Source organism: Alligator sinensis, unplaced genomic scaffold, assembly GCF_000455745.1.
Source record: "Alligator sinensis unplaced genomic scaffold, ASM45574v1 scaffold569_1, whole genome shotgun sequence".
Lineage (NCBI taxonomy): Eukaryota > Metazoa > Chordata > Crocodylia > Alligatoridae > Alligator > Alligator sinensis.
Window position 1 is genome coordinate 2,741,155 of NW_005841914.1, and position 14,757 is coordinate 2,755,911.

The window sequence follows — 14,757 nt, forward strand, 5'->3', positions numbered from 1 at the left end:
ATGTCATCTATAGTCCCTACTTCCCTCCTGCTCCATAGACTTACCTGCGGGAACTGCTCTCCATGTTGCCTGGCTGCCACGTGCATGTGTGTGTGTGTGCACATGCAAATGGCACTCTGTGCCTGATGGCCCTCCTCCCACACCCCCCAGCCCAAAGCAGCCCCTTGCAGGCTGGAACTATGCCAGCCTGCAAGGAGGAACCCATGGTTTTCCACATTTTTCTCCTTTAAAGGAGAATTCATTTTTATAGTTTGTTGATCCATTTTTTAAAGTTTGTTCACAACTCTTTCATATATTCTTGCAACCCACTTTTGGGTTGCGACCCACGGGTTAAGAAATGCTGACTTAGAGCACCCTCGGGTACATAGGCACTGAAAAAGGGACACTCCATGGCCTGGTAAATTGGAGCTCTCTCAGCTACACAGGCACTCAACAACAGCCCTTCCCTTCTCGAGGGAATGGCTGGGGTCCTCACCATGCCTCCAAAGCTAGTCAAGCAAATGAGATTTGAATCTGAAGTTTTCTTTTGAACACTTGTGGACACTAACCTCTGGACTCCAGCAAGGTGGGCCACTCCACAAGCTCAGGGGACTGGTGTTGAGCACTTTTGAGGTGGGAGAGTCCTGGGAGCATTTCTCTTCTCCATTAATACATGGACCAACCGTAGGGGCTAAACACAAGCCCCACAATGGCTCTGTACCTTCAGTTGTTGCTGTAGATAACATAGTCCAAATTCCTCCCTTTTCCCTTCTTCCCATGAAGCGGGGCTCAGCCTGCTTCATGCCTCAGTCTACACTTACTCATTTCTAATACAGTACCTAAATTCTTGAAGTGGACTCTATGCCCTGGTGGACTGCAGCACAGTCCATGGAAGGGCAGAGCAGACCTGAGATTTCATCTTTGCTCCACAGCAGACAGAAAAGGCAGGGTTCAAGTTCAAGGCCTTTCCTATCACAGGTGAATACACTATCCTCTGAGACACTAGAGAGCACCCTTTTTATTTATATTAGGATTGTTCAGCTTATTCATGTAGAAGGTTGGTGAACCCAGGCATTAGATGAGACATTCAAGGCAACAGCCTAAGGAGTATGTGTCTGAGAGTGACTCTATAGGAAGGTGGGCTTGGCATCTCCCCACTCCTTGGCAATTCCTATTGCTTTGTTTTGGAAACTCCCTGCTTACTTTGCTGTTTCCTGCATTTTCCTTCTTCAGTACTGAAAAATGGCTTCGTGTTCCACAAGGAAACAGGTTACTTATGCATTGCAGCACTACACTTTCATGAATTCAGCCCATATGGAAACAAAAAGCACCTGAGTAGATCTGAATCAGTCCAGTAGAGGGCAACGCACAGCCACATGCGTACCCTATAGAATTTCATTAACCGGGGCAGATAAACTTGCTCTAGTGCCATATGGTATTAGTACAACAGGTCTAACACTGTCCTTTCTTCTGTCTTCTAATTATGGTCTCTGGAAAAATCTTCCAGCCTGTGAAACTTTAGGCTATGTGGCTTTTATTTGGGAGGAAAACTCTCATTGATTAATGACAAAGCACTCAGCTGAAAAGCCGCCATTTAATTGAGACAACTTGTTCAAAAGATAACAGATAACAGACTGTATTTTGGGAGACAGAATTCCGCATTTGCTGCTTTGTATAGTTAAGCTTAACAATGACTGAAAGATTGCCAAGTGCAGCTCATCATTGAAAGTAGGTGAAAGGAAAAACAAAGTCTTAAAAGTCCCATAGAAACACTCCTCCTGAAAAACAATGGAAATAGCGTAATGAACACAGCACAATCCACTCCAACTTTGGCAAACTTATTACCTTAGCCCACTGTACAGGAGCAGCAGCAGCATCTTCAAAATGGTTGCAGTGGCCAGAGGGCTGATTGACTTCTGTGGGTCATCTTGCAATTTTCTTCTATTAGTTGTCTTCAAGTTATGATGTTGCCTGATGTTTATGCCCAAAATGACTAAATGAAGGTTTTGGTTCTTGACTTTATGTATCAACATCAGGACTCAAGTAGTATTGCTGCCAGATCACACAGACTGTACTTTGTTCTTGTCTCTTATAGTGTCTAGCACAAAATTCAATCTAACCATAACTTCGCAAAGCTTAGGTTGCCACCTAGCGGTACAAAGACTTGAAGGACAATCAGTAATAGGTTGAACATTGCAACTTCCAACCAAGGATCTTGAAAGAGCTGTCTACAGTCAATATAGGAATGTTCCCAAGAACCCATGCATTAGTAACATCCACTCTGCAGACAGAAAGAAGGAGGCTCGGGAAATTTAAGTGACTTACCTCAGTTCACACAATGAATCTGATGCAGTGACGGGGCTAAAACCTAGATTTTAATTCTCTTTAGCTGAAGGCACATCCATCCCTGCATCAGTGTTCTCATTATCAGTCACTTTTCTCTGCAAGAGAAAGAAAAGAAAAGAAGGATCGGGTATGTGTACACATCTGACATGAAACTGAGTTGGTCTATGCCAGAGTTTTATGATTTGTACCAGGTGAATCATACTGTATGCCCAAGCTAGGCACCACCATTAGTATTGCAAACGAGTCTGAAATCAGTTGTGTCTTTGCAGAAATGAGCAGCTTTGCTCCCACCCTCTAAGGTAGGAGCACAGATCCTCCAAGGTTTTTATAGCATAGAAGTCAATGGGAGTTACGTATCTACCTCTGAGGAAAAGTGGCATTGCCTTACTCAGATTATATTCCCCTCAAACTTTTAAAGAAACTATCCTTGCAATTTCCTTTATTATAATAACACGCAGCAAGTAAAAGTGATGGGCAAACAAGCCGATTGAACCTGGCAGGCCACACCACATGCAAGGTAATAATTCTTACATTTCTCTTGACTCTTCAAGGATGTCCACATATTCACGAAGGGAGCTCAAGTGACAGAACCGGGGAGCAAAGTGTCCACAGGCCAGGGTGTATGTAGGCAATAGCAATGCAGGTGCCCTAGCTAATGTGTGTGCCCCAGCTTGTACCAGTAGGATTGAGGGAATGATGCAGACATTCAATTCACATTGTCACATGGCTGAGGGGGAGAGAAAGCACCAATGCCAAGTATGGTATCAGGGGTTTAGGTTGTAGCCGTGTTGGTCTAAGGATATAGGCAGACAAGGTTCCTTGGGTGAATTTGATATCTTTTATTAGACCAACCCAAATGGTTGGAGAATAGTTATTAAGCAAGCTTTCGGGTTCAAAAACCCTTCGTCAGGCTAAGCTGTATGGCATCAGGCACTTCAGGCAGCCAGCTCCTTAGACACGTCCAATAGGAGAGTATCACCACTGACTAAGTAAATACCAGTCACTACTGTTCAAAACAAAAGCCGGAGGTCATAGATTAATTATTTCTCAAAACGGATTTGTCAGCATGTTCAGTCTGATGCACATTCTACAATAAAAGTCATAGCCTGTCCTGGGAGTGCTGTCTCCAAAAGTAGTAGCTGCTTCTGGCCATGCAAGAGCATTACAGAAGCTGCCCCAAATGGAGGGGAAAAAATTATGGTGGGCAGAGAAATGGCAAAGGGGTAGGGCTGGCAACTCTGTTTGAATCTATTCTGGGAGATTTCCAGAACGCCAACGTGCTCATGACACACAACACGAACGTTCCTGCGTGCTTGTGTTGCACAAACGGCTAGTTTCGTGCCCCTGGAGGCTTGTCCAATCCACCCCTAGGAGAGAGTCACACACAGGCTGGGTCCAAGTTCAGATTTATTGTTTGCAAACAAGTTCGACAAGGGAGCTTAATTTACTCAAATCCGTGTCGACCCCAAACAGAGTCTGGGGTTCCTTTTTATAGCTAACATAAACAAAAGATTCTAACGTGTCGCGTAATTATTGGCAGCCCAAGTATTACGTCTTACAACATATGTCTAGCAGGTACATGTTCTATGACGGTTTACATACATGTCTCATTTACATCTTAAATCTCCTCCCTGGGGCCGTCCTTAAGTCCATTTCGGTCATTCTTCGGTCAAGGTCTGAGTTCTTCACATCAGCATCTCTCCCTGTCCCTCTTCTTTTATCTCTCGTAAGGAGTTATTTGTTGCATCTGTTCCTGGCTATGTCTGCAAAAGTCTAGTGCTACTCGTAAATCTATCATTGGCCTACATACCTTAGCAGAAGCAAGTGTGATAATATGCAGAAGCAATTATGTAGTGAAACTAAACAGTTCTCAGCTGTGAAGCCTTTGTGTAGGGAGATGAGACATTTTTACCACACAGCTGCTACACAAACGTTATTGCAAAATCATAATGACTAGATTATAACATATTTTTACCACACTTGTGTATATCAGTTATGGATTATGGTGCACAGACTTTATGTCAGGAAGGCAAACGTACGTTACTATTACATTTAAAAAACCCACTAGACCACTGTATACATTGGATTCAACATTAAATATTTATTTTAACGAATGTCCTATCATCTATCTCATGGGTGACTCTCAGTAGTCTTCTGGAGATTTGTATCTAATTCCTGGGATGCCAGGGCAATCCTGGAGAGTTGGCAACCCTACAAAGGGGGTGAGCACCTTTTAGAAACTGCCTGGGGATAAACTTTCAAACATACCATTATTTCTAGCGCAAAAAAGCTCACCACTATTTGGTAGCAGAATCACGCACTACTGGAGTATCTCCTTGACATGTTTCCAAATAGTGCACACAGACCGCCAGTTGACCTGTCTGTAGTTCTCAACTTTGTAGGACTCAAGATGTCCCTCAGAAAATGCCAGCTCTTGGCTTTCTCTTATTTTTTGACTATAGAAAAAGGAAAACAAAAAAAAATTATACAGCAATTCTTCTGTTGCCAAGAACTCAAAGAGCCCACAACAGGTCAGAAATTTATTTGACATTATGGATTCCTTTTTGAAATCCCTGGGTTTATTTTGTGACTCATGTTTGCACACCTCACACTGCTAATATTGTAGGGTGCCTGCAATATGTAGCACCCTTAAAAGGATCTCATGGCACCCTGGTTGAGAATCAATGCTGTATACGCAACATGCTATACTAACCCCCTAAATATATTATTTTAGTATATCAGCCATATTTCCTGCTGGGTTTTCTCAGTGTCATAGAATCAGCAAATCTACTCCTGCTTTGTTAGAAACAGTGAGTTTATCATCTTCTATATTTGACAGGTACAGATATAGTCATGTCCGTAAGGAATCATTACAGGCCTAGCATGTTGGAGATGAGAACCTCCAGCTACCTATGGCTTTTAACAGGCAAGGCAGACAGCCCAGATGCAGTTCCTTCTCCTCACCCCATCACATGCACTCCAGCGGTCAGTTTGGAACTGGCTGACTGATCACAAGAGAGTCAAATCTCAGCAGCACTTCGTATGTGTAACTGCATGGTATATCAGAGCCAAGGAGCAAAGCCAGCCAGGGTAAAGACCCCTCTGTGCCATCAAGAAGACCAATCATTGCAATACATTTCCTATGAAACAAAGCAAAACTAGCATTACTTAGGGAGAACCCAGCCCTGGGAGAAGACAGCTAAAAATATTAGCTCCCCCTGTAAGTAAAACTGATGTATAGGGGAGGATCCCTGGGATTCCTTCATTGAAAAAAATCTTGGCAGCTTGCTCACACCCCACTTGCTTGAGATGGCAGAACAGGCTGTGCTCCAAGCACACCTCTACTGACTTACACAATATGGCTGGGGCAGGACTGCTCCTGTCATAGCCAGGCACAAACATGCTCTTGGGGCTGGCTCAAAGAGGCATTTGCTCCGTTCCAGCTCTTAGGGCCTTCCCCTGGTTGGGAGATTAGGAGGCAATTCCCAAAGTCCTTTATGATCAGCCCACATCCTCCTAAATAACTCTTCTTGAACTTGCCCTCTCAAAACCCTTGTTTCACAGTTCTGCATCCCAGGCCTTTCTTTTCCCCTCTCATTTGAAAACATAGCAAGGTATACAACTCATCTCTCAGAGCAGAGAACAAACAGTTTGTTTGCAACCTGATGCACCTTCAAACTCAGAACCGTAAGCTCTGGTTCTGGAGAGCTCTAGTCTGAAAAGCCCATCACTTATAGACATCTGCAAAGCACCTATTTGGAGCTCCCCATGCACGTGTACTATACGATTTCTGAAGTCTCCAAACCAGATGTAGATAGCAGATAGTGGCGTATACACATGCTAGTATAAGAGGGTAGGAATAAAGTCCCTTTAAATCTTCTTATGGTTCTACCATTAGTGTAACTCATTTCTTTTCTCCTTCCCATTATTCTGACAGAAGGGAGGAGCTTTTCCATCACCCCTTCAGCCCTTCATACATATTTGTACACTGTTAGGACAGAGTATACTCTGACACTGCTTCCAAATGCCTTGAGGCCACTGATTCCAATTTGCTTCCCTAGGTGGAGCTGCATGAGGTGCTGTATGCTATATGAAGGTGGAAGTGACCTTTTCAGCCTGTCATTTATATAAGAAATGCCTCAAATCCACCACAGGAGATGATAATAAGATGACTCACTCTTGGGACTTTAGCTCACCCTATCATAGTTATCAAGATTAAAATCTCTTTAGCTTCTGAAGCCAGAAAGGAAGGGAAAAAAAAACACCAAGAAAAAACCCACGATGTTTTAGTTAAACACTATTCCTTATTTCTTTAAAACATATGGAGTCTTTTGGTGAGTTTTTTGTCGGCCCCCTGCCCCCCCATGCCCAAAATCTTTGTCTGACAGACTTAGTTGGCCTTAAATGTGGCCTTTGCCCTTTCTTATGGGAAAATAATAAAAGCTAATTGAGATAGTCTGGAGCTGCTTTGTTATGGTTGCTGGAATCCAGCCCTACTTTGTTTAAAACAAGACAAATTGCTCCACAAAAGGGCGGAAAAAGGAGCTAAACTAGATAACAGCTTAAATTTCATTTCTGGTACTGACTTCCATTTGCAGCGTTTCTGGGAAAGAAGCAGTGCCAGCATGCAATGGCAAAGCAATCTGACACCTGGTGAACTTGTATTAACATTGGTGTGTTGAATGCTCACCTGTCTGGTCATAGGGCTTGCAACAGTGTTGGAGACGAGTTGTTTTTAGGGTTGAGGGGACTCCATAAAAAAAGAAGGAAAGATGGGAGGGGGAAAAGGGAGGATGGGAAGAAGAATCTAGTGGGCAATGACAAACTGGAGCCTGGGGACCGTACTGTCACAGAGGCTCGCCTCCTACGTGATCAGGATTTATCTCATGACGTTATTTGGTTTCCTTGGTCTAGTCTGGTCACAAAGCCTTTTAGAATCAAGAGGATGAAGGCCCAGCGGTGCCATGGTGGATCCTGAGTGGCAGCTGTATTGATAGCAAAGGCTGGCCGCTTCACATTCAGCCATCCTATTGGCAGCCTCCAGGAAGTGTTGGGAACCTCATCCCAGGAACCGATTTAAGTATTCTGTACTCTGATGATTTTACCAGAAGCCAATCTGGGTCTCTACCAGGAGCTGTAAGAACACCTTACTGTGATTCTTTCATCCCATACAATTTATCTCTAACTCCTGCCATTTTTTATAAGCAACCTAACCTGTCTTAGTGGGACTTTTGTTTTTTTGGACTGCTCAGAGTACAACCCCCTGCACAACCCCTACTTGCTTGGGAAGGAAGGAGTGGGCAGGGGAGGAAAATGCACTAACATGGGAGCCCAGCCTGTTCCCTTTCCCCAGTGCTCTCCCACCAGCTCTGTCTGCATTCTTCCTTTGCAGGAAATGCTGCAGATTCACTCGGTTCCCTTTCATCTGTATAGGGCAGCATCTTTGGGGTTGAAGGGCTATCTGAGGCCAACGTCTCCTTGACTGCTGTAGGTGCTTCATATGAGAAAGCAGCAGTGTGTTTAGGTTTCTGTTAACTCACAGCTGCAATAATTTGGGATATAAGCATTCTCTGGAATGACTGCTACCAATGACTGGGTCAGCAGGGACAGAGCCTGCTGCCAAAGAAAACTGCTTAAAGGGAAATTGAGAACTGAAAAGAAGCAAAGAGAAAAGCTGGCCACTGTAATTTCCTGTATGTCTGGGTGCTTGCCAGGAGTGGGGGAAGTCAAACAGTATAGGAAATTTTAATCAAATAAATGTGGGGGCTGGGAAGGGAAAGTGGCATGACTCCTATCTCTTTAGCCTGCCAAACTTAAATTACTGTACTAGTTTACATAAGATGTTTCTGCAGAGCGCTGGAAAATATGGGAGTTGAGGGAGCGGGTTGGGGAGGGGGACACTCTTTCCTTTGCAGAAAGGCTTAGCTAACAGCCAAGATCTTAACATGGTAAAACTGAAGAGCTCAAGTGGATTATAACATTTATCTTAATCAAAGATCTGGTCCTGCCTACAGGAAGGCAGCAACCAGTGGAATTGCGTCCAACTTACAATAAGTAATTCAAACCAGTGTTAAAGGTTGTTACAAAATAGCTGAGTTGTAGGACTTTATTTTGTTTGATGTTTTTAAGCAAAACAAAAAATAAAATAGGGAAAATAGAAAAGATGTTTGTTAGTTCTAGCCACCAGGGATTTGTGCAAAATGGCAAGAGATGTGCACAGCTAGAGCAGATTTTTTGTAGCCTACCATGATACAAACTCTTGTCAGGCCCTGTGAATGTGCGGGAAATACTTGAGCAACCTTGACCAGAGGTCATTCACACAGTCACATCCCTGAAATGAATGGGACGGAGCCAGTAGGAAAGAATTCTGCAGAAATGCAGGCCCAGCTTCTTTCAGCCTGAGAACCCAAGGCATCTTCTCTGAGTCCTTCAAACAACCCTGAATCTTCCTTCTTAAAAACTAACTGCCATGGCTATAATATGTGAGGTGCCAGGTCAGAGTTTTATTCTCAGCTCCCACACAGGGCTGCCCTGTCCTCAGTGTTGTTCTTTTTATTCAAGGAGCCCGACTCCCCCAGTAGGTTTTGCATGTTCCTTGGAGAGACAACTCTCTGGGTCCCAGTTCTTGATCCTGGGCATGGTTATGCATTTTGTATTCAGCAGTCACTGCCTAAAATGCATGAATGGCCCTGGACACAGGAATGGGTACCCAGAGCTCTGTGTTTTAGAGGGGAGCCCAACTCACTGAGCTAAATTTCAGACTCCTGCTTGCTTGTACTCTCTGACCCCTGCTTTCCTCTGTGACTTCTGTTTTACTTTTTTATGGTGGCCAGAAGGGGTGGAGGTTGCTCTTGGCCCAGCCTAGCCCACAGCCAGGAGCTCTCCTGGAAGGTGAGATATATCAGTTCGAATACACTCAGGATGAAAAGGGCTCTGTCAAGTAGGTCATGAGGCAAAAAGATGGTAGGAATACCGTCACTGGCTGTGGCCATAAGTGCTGAACTTGATGCTGAGTTTGGTTAAAACCTGTTCTGAGCACACCCGCTGCATTGGACCTCTCCAGGGACTTGGGTGTTGTTCTACCCAGTCTGTGAATCTTGAATTGGCCCTGTCAAGGTTCAGACATCTCAAGATTCAACTCTGCTGTGAGGGGGGGCAGTTCTGAACATATACAATTCCTAAGTCGGGTCTCTGGAGAAAGGTTTGGCACCTGCAGCCTACTAGGCACTGAAGCGGTCAGGCAAGTGTTTTGTCTTCCCAGTAAATGCTCCCCTGACTTGCCACTGGGGAATAGTTTCCTCTTAGGCCTGGCCTGGTTAGTAGATGGATCTTTCCATGGCATGCTCTGGCCCCAACTCTCCAGCTTAAAGAATTTAGTAGATGAGCCCTTAACTGATTTCCTGGTTCCAGCTATCCAGCCTAGGGCAAGCTGCAGACAAATCTCTCTGCACCTCTCTGCCCTGGGTCTCTCCACGGTGAGGAAATCAGCAAGCCAACCTTTACACTGCTCCCTTTGGCTTTAGCTGTTTCTGGTCTTCTATTCCAAGGGAAGTCCCACGGATCTCTTGCTACATTCAACTATCTTCTCCAGGGAACTCCTGGAGACATCTAGCTGGGCTTCCTGCTTTTGCTTTCTCCCTGTACTTCTTCTCATCCCCTAGTCTGCTCCAGCTAGGAGCACCTGCTCCGTCACCAAGGAGCTGACCGTACTTTATAGGACCAGTGACCCTGTGACAGTGGTCCAGAAGTAGGTGCATGTGTTCTGGTCACTTGCATATGATCCTTCCTTAGCTGATCGGTCACTCACTGGGGTTACCTGTTCAGTGCTTGGGTTCCAAAGTGAAAGGGGTGTTATACCCAAGGAAACTATTTATAATTAGGGGGACCCAATCCACAGGTCAGCACTACCTGCCTGCTTGACCCTTTAAACAAGAGAAGGTCCTGATACAGTAACTTCTGAATTTGGGGGGATTTCAGTGTGAGATCTAAGCAGCACTATCTCAGAAAAAATCTTCTGTGGTTAGTGACAGAAGTGACAGACAGTAATGCGCAGCACTGACTCCCACTGGCTTCCTTACTTGGCATGCAAACTAACCATAGGACCCATTTCAGAAGTGTTGAGGGAGTAAGGCGTGGGGTAAGGACAAGAATTCTGCTGTTTTAGTACAAGAATGTGCTTCTGGGGTGTAAGAAACAGAGGTGAAAGGACATCCAGCAATGTGCCAGCCAGAGTGCAAGAAAATCTTCTCCGGGAAGGGATGTCATGATTCTCCTGGAGAAGGAGGAACAGGAAATCCATCACCCTACTGCTGCATTTGTGAGGGCATGTCCCACAAAGCACATCTTGAAGTCACATCTCCAGAGATGATCATTCTACCATCAGTTGGGATCCCACTGAGGAGTCAGATGCCATCTCAGATGCTCTAAAGTGTATGTGGGTGTGGGGAGGTGGTGGTCAGGATCTCAGGAGACTTATTTAGCGGAGTGGGGTAAGGGAAGGGAAGAAGAGGCAAGACCTATCTCCAAATCTAAAGCTCCAAACTCCTGCATTAACATGGTGAGAATCTTAGTTTTTAATTTTTCCCCCTACAACTAACTCTTTCAAACATTGTTCTGGAGAAAAGCTTAGAAACATCAAACTAAGTATGCCCTTTAGGATCAGAAATGTGCAGGGAGGGGGAATAAAACTTCCTATTTACATCGGTCCCTAGATTCTTTGGAGGCCCCAAGTAATGGCTTTTGACTGGTTGGGACTCTTGCTACATAAAGGTCTCTTGCAATGAAAAGCCGAAGAGCTTTGAAAAGTTAGATGTTGCACAGAATACGGACAAAATTAATGCTCCATGTTGAGGCCAAGGCGCCTTACGGCCAACGTGAATATAGTCATGTGAGAAAAACAAAAGATAAACTGACTTCCTAAAGAAAACAAAGATTTTGAGAAATCAGTCAAGTGAAGTAGCTTTTGCTTCCTGCCATACAATCTGGCTTTGCTTGTTTTAGGAAGAACTGTTCATGAGAATCTAATTTTTCAGTCTGTTGTTGCTTAAATTCTCCAGTTTTGTAACTTGCTAGTGTTACCAAATTATGCAAGATTTGAAGCTTGCCCTTGCACAAGTTGGAAAAATAAGCAAGTTGATGAAGTGTGTCCCTTAATCAAAAAAATAAAAAAGTGTTACCTGCTCTGTAGTTTCTATTTGGGGCAAGGTTCAGCAATTAAAACGGGATGTCTTCAGTGCCTTTCAGCCAAGATTCCCAAGGCACAAACGTCAGAATACTGGTAGCCTTAAAAGGGTGAGAAGAATGAGTATCTCATTGTTCTGTTTGAGAAAATGGGTAGAGATGGTGACCCACAAACATCCAGTAAGGAAAAACAATCAGGAGGATCCCAGTATGTTGAATCTAACCTTCTGCTCTAACTGCCCAAGTAGAAAGGACGGAAGTCCTTAAGGAAAGTAGTTCAAGCTTCAGCGGATCCCCTAGTGCTTCCTTTGTGGACTCTCGTTACTTCTCTCTCAAGCTTACTGAACACTGGATCATTTACAATGAGGCTGCTGCTGGAGCGCAAGTAGTGAATTCTTGTGCATGTATTCAGATTATACTATTTTTGTTCAGATAAACTATCCCTACCCCTTCTTTTTAGGGGAATTAGATGAGATGACCTCTTTTCTCAGCTCTCTGAACCATCTTGCCTGTAGATATTAGAAGTGAAGAAAGCACAAAATAGAAATAACTGTACTAGAACTGCACAATATTATGCAGCATAAGGTCAGCTCACCAAATGTCAAAGGAGTCATTAGGAGGAAGTAAAACTATGACAGGACAATATTACACCCACTTTCTTCACTTCCACCATGGGTGCTTATTTTATTTCTCCAGAACCTCCCCTGAGCTCTGGGAAACAGTGGTCTCTTTTAGACTTACAAAAAACCAAAAAACCCCCCAAAATGCCCACCTTCCCTATGAGTAACGTTGCTCGTGTGACTGTGATTGTTCAAGGATTTTCTATACTAATAGAATTCTACCTTTTGTCTAATATTTCTCTCTCTCTCTCTATATATATATATAGCAGGTAGCGCAGTTCCTATTTACAGCACTGCTATATATATAGAAAGAGAGAGAGAAAGAGTAAATAAAACAGCTCTCCAGAAGAATTATACCTGGTTTGTCTGTTAATTATGCTGGTGGTTACAAAACCATTGATGGTAAGTTTTGCAATTAAAAAAACCCCCAAAACTTTAAGTGTGGTGTGACTTTTAAGGGGAAGGGCACTAATGAAACTTTGGCAAATCACCTGCTAATAGTGCAAGTGTTTTGAAAGAACCATAACAAGAACAGAAAAACCAATAACTCTTCCCTTCCAAAGATAAGAGCAACACAAAATGTGAGAAAGTAGTTTTACTCGGCAGCAGGTAGCATAGTTCCTATTTACAGCACTGCTTGTCTACAACAAGTGGCAGTACGACAAGGTCTCAAATCAATACAAACATCACACTGGTGTTGAGACTTCAGTGAAACAAGGCAGGCATGGAATGGAAATGTGAACTTTTCAAAGAAAGCAAAGACAACCAAAGTTAACCAAGAGACTTCATGTACTTTAAAAACTGTCCTTACTCTGAAGGAAGCATTCTAGATACTACAGCTTAAATCCCAGATACTATAATCTCCTTTCAAATAGTTGAGAAAATATCAGGCCAATTTAGACAAGAACCACTTAATTTGGAATGTTTCTACATTAAACTTACAATATACTTTTTGCAGTTGCTTTTTTTTTTTTTTTAAACGAATGAGCTAAGGTTAACCTCTTCCTGCTGGTTGCTTGTGCAGTTCTGGTATTTTTTGAATTAGGGTGATGCGTGGTGGGGAAGGAGAGGGATGAAAGAGAGCAGGGAAAACTCAGGGAAGTTCCTGGGAGTATTGACACTGCCTGAAGTGAATCATGTGTTAGGCCCAAGAAACCTAACCAAGTCTCCCTTAAAAGTCTTGATGTCATTAAAAACTAGGTATTCTCATTACTGAAAGTTTGGCTTAGCATGTGTTTGCTTTTTCACTAGGACTAGAATTAAAGCAATGCTGAATGTCCTTAAAAGCCCATCCTGGAAGGATAGGCTGGAACTAATTTTCCATAAGGCCCCTGGAAGTAGGTTGCCTACAGAAATCAATGGGCATATCACGTGTAAAGGGGTTGGTAAATATCAGCTATCCCCTCCATAAAAGATGGGTTTACACTGGAATTAAGCTGTGCAGTTTCTGCCTTACCTACCCCCACAGTGGTCTGAACAGCTGCATACAACCACTGGCACGTTTTCCCAGATATTTTTCCTAGCGAGTGGAGTCTGCTAGACGGCATCTCCCCTCCCCTACAAGGGGTTTAAGAGAATATGCCTGGTGCACGACACAGTGGTACAAAAGACTGACTGAAAGCTGCAGGAGCGTCAGAGGCCCTTGCTCCACGTTACGTGCATTATGCAGTTCAGTGGCCAATTGTGCAATAAATGCAAGGGGCCACGCGTGCAAAGCAGAGCGCACGCCCCCAAAAACAATAACAACCGGCTCTCCAGCTGTAAGGACAGCCAACGAGCTACAAAACTAGTGTCTAAAGAAGTGCAACGAGCAATGCCGCTGGCTTTGAGAGACTCTCTTTCGAGACTCGGGCTTGGCCATCTCAGCCGTGCTCACGTCGGCCAGGAGGCAGAGAGGCCTGGAAGCCATGTGGGGCGGCCATCCTAGAGGACGGTCCGGTTTTCTGCTACTCTGTCCTCTATCGATACGAAACCCGACGCCTTGATGTCCTCGAGAGAAAAACAGAGAACATCAAGGCGTTGGGTTTCGTATCAATAGAGGACAGCGTAGCAGAAACCTGGACTGTCCTCTAGGATGGCCACGAACGCTGCGTGTCCCCGCAGGCGGTGGCGGTGGCGCAGTGGCGAGCGGCAAGCTCTCGCAGGCGGCCGCAGCGCTGTCGGCGAGCGCTGACCGGTGACACGTCGATCGTGGACGGCTGCAGACGCCGCTGGTGGTGTCCGTGGCGGGCAGGGAGGGGAGGGCGGCGAGCCGCCAATCTCGGAGGGTGCACGTGCAATGATGACGGCCACCCTCAAGCCACTCGACTTGGGAAACACGCTTGTCACCTTCCACACCAGCGGCTCCACGCGGATCCCGGACGGGCCACCTCGCTGCGGCCGCGACACCAGGGAGCGGCGCCGTCTCTAGCCCCCCGGGGGGCAACTTTCCTCAGAGATGCTGAGAAGGTCGAGCGGTGTTTGCACCATGTTGGGGCCCGCTTTGCGCGCCTGCCTGTCTGGAGGGGGGCACTGCAGGACGGCTGGGTTTGCCTCCGCGGTGTCTCCCCGTGCGTCCTCGGTGGAGCTGGCGCGGCCTGGCCTGGCCTGGCCTGGCTGGGGGCTGCGGCCCCGCGGGGAGCTGACAGGAAAG

The 14,757-nt window shown here is 45.0% G+C and overlaps 1 long non-coding RNA gene across 1 annotated transcript in view; it reads right to left on the bottom strand.

Annotated features, from left to right (window-relative positions):
- Positions 1-1,514: 1,514 nt before the first annotated feature.
- LOC112549475 overlaps positions 1,515-14,757 on the bottom strand; it is a 21,076-nt gene continuing 7,833 nt past the window's right edge. The window contains exons 2-3 of the long non-coding RNA XR_003092895.1: positions 11,502-11,607; positions 1,515-2,420 (exon numbers count right to left, since the gene is read on the bottom strand). This is a non-coding gene — a long non-coding RNA (uncharacterized LOC112549475). The remainder of the gene's footprint in view (positions 2,421-11,501; positions 11,608-14,757) is intronic.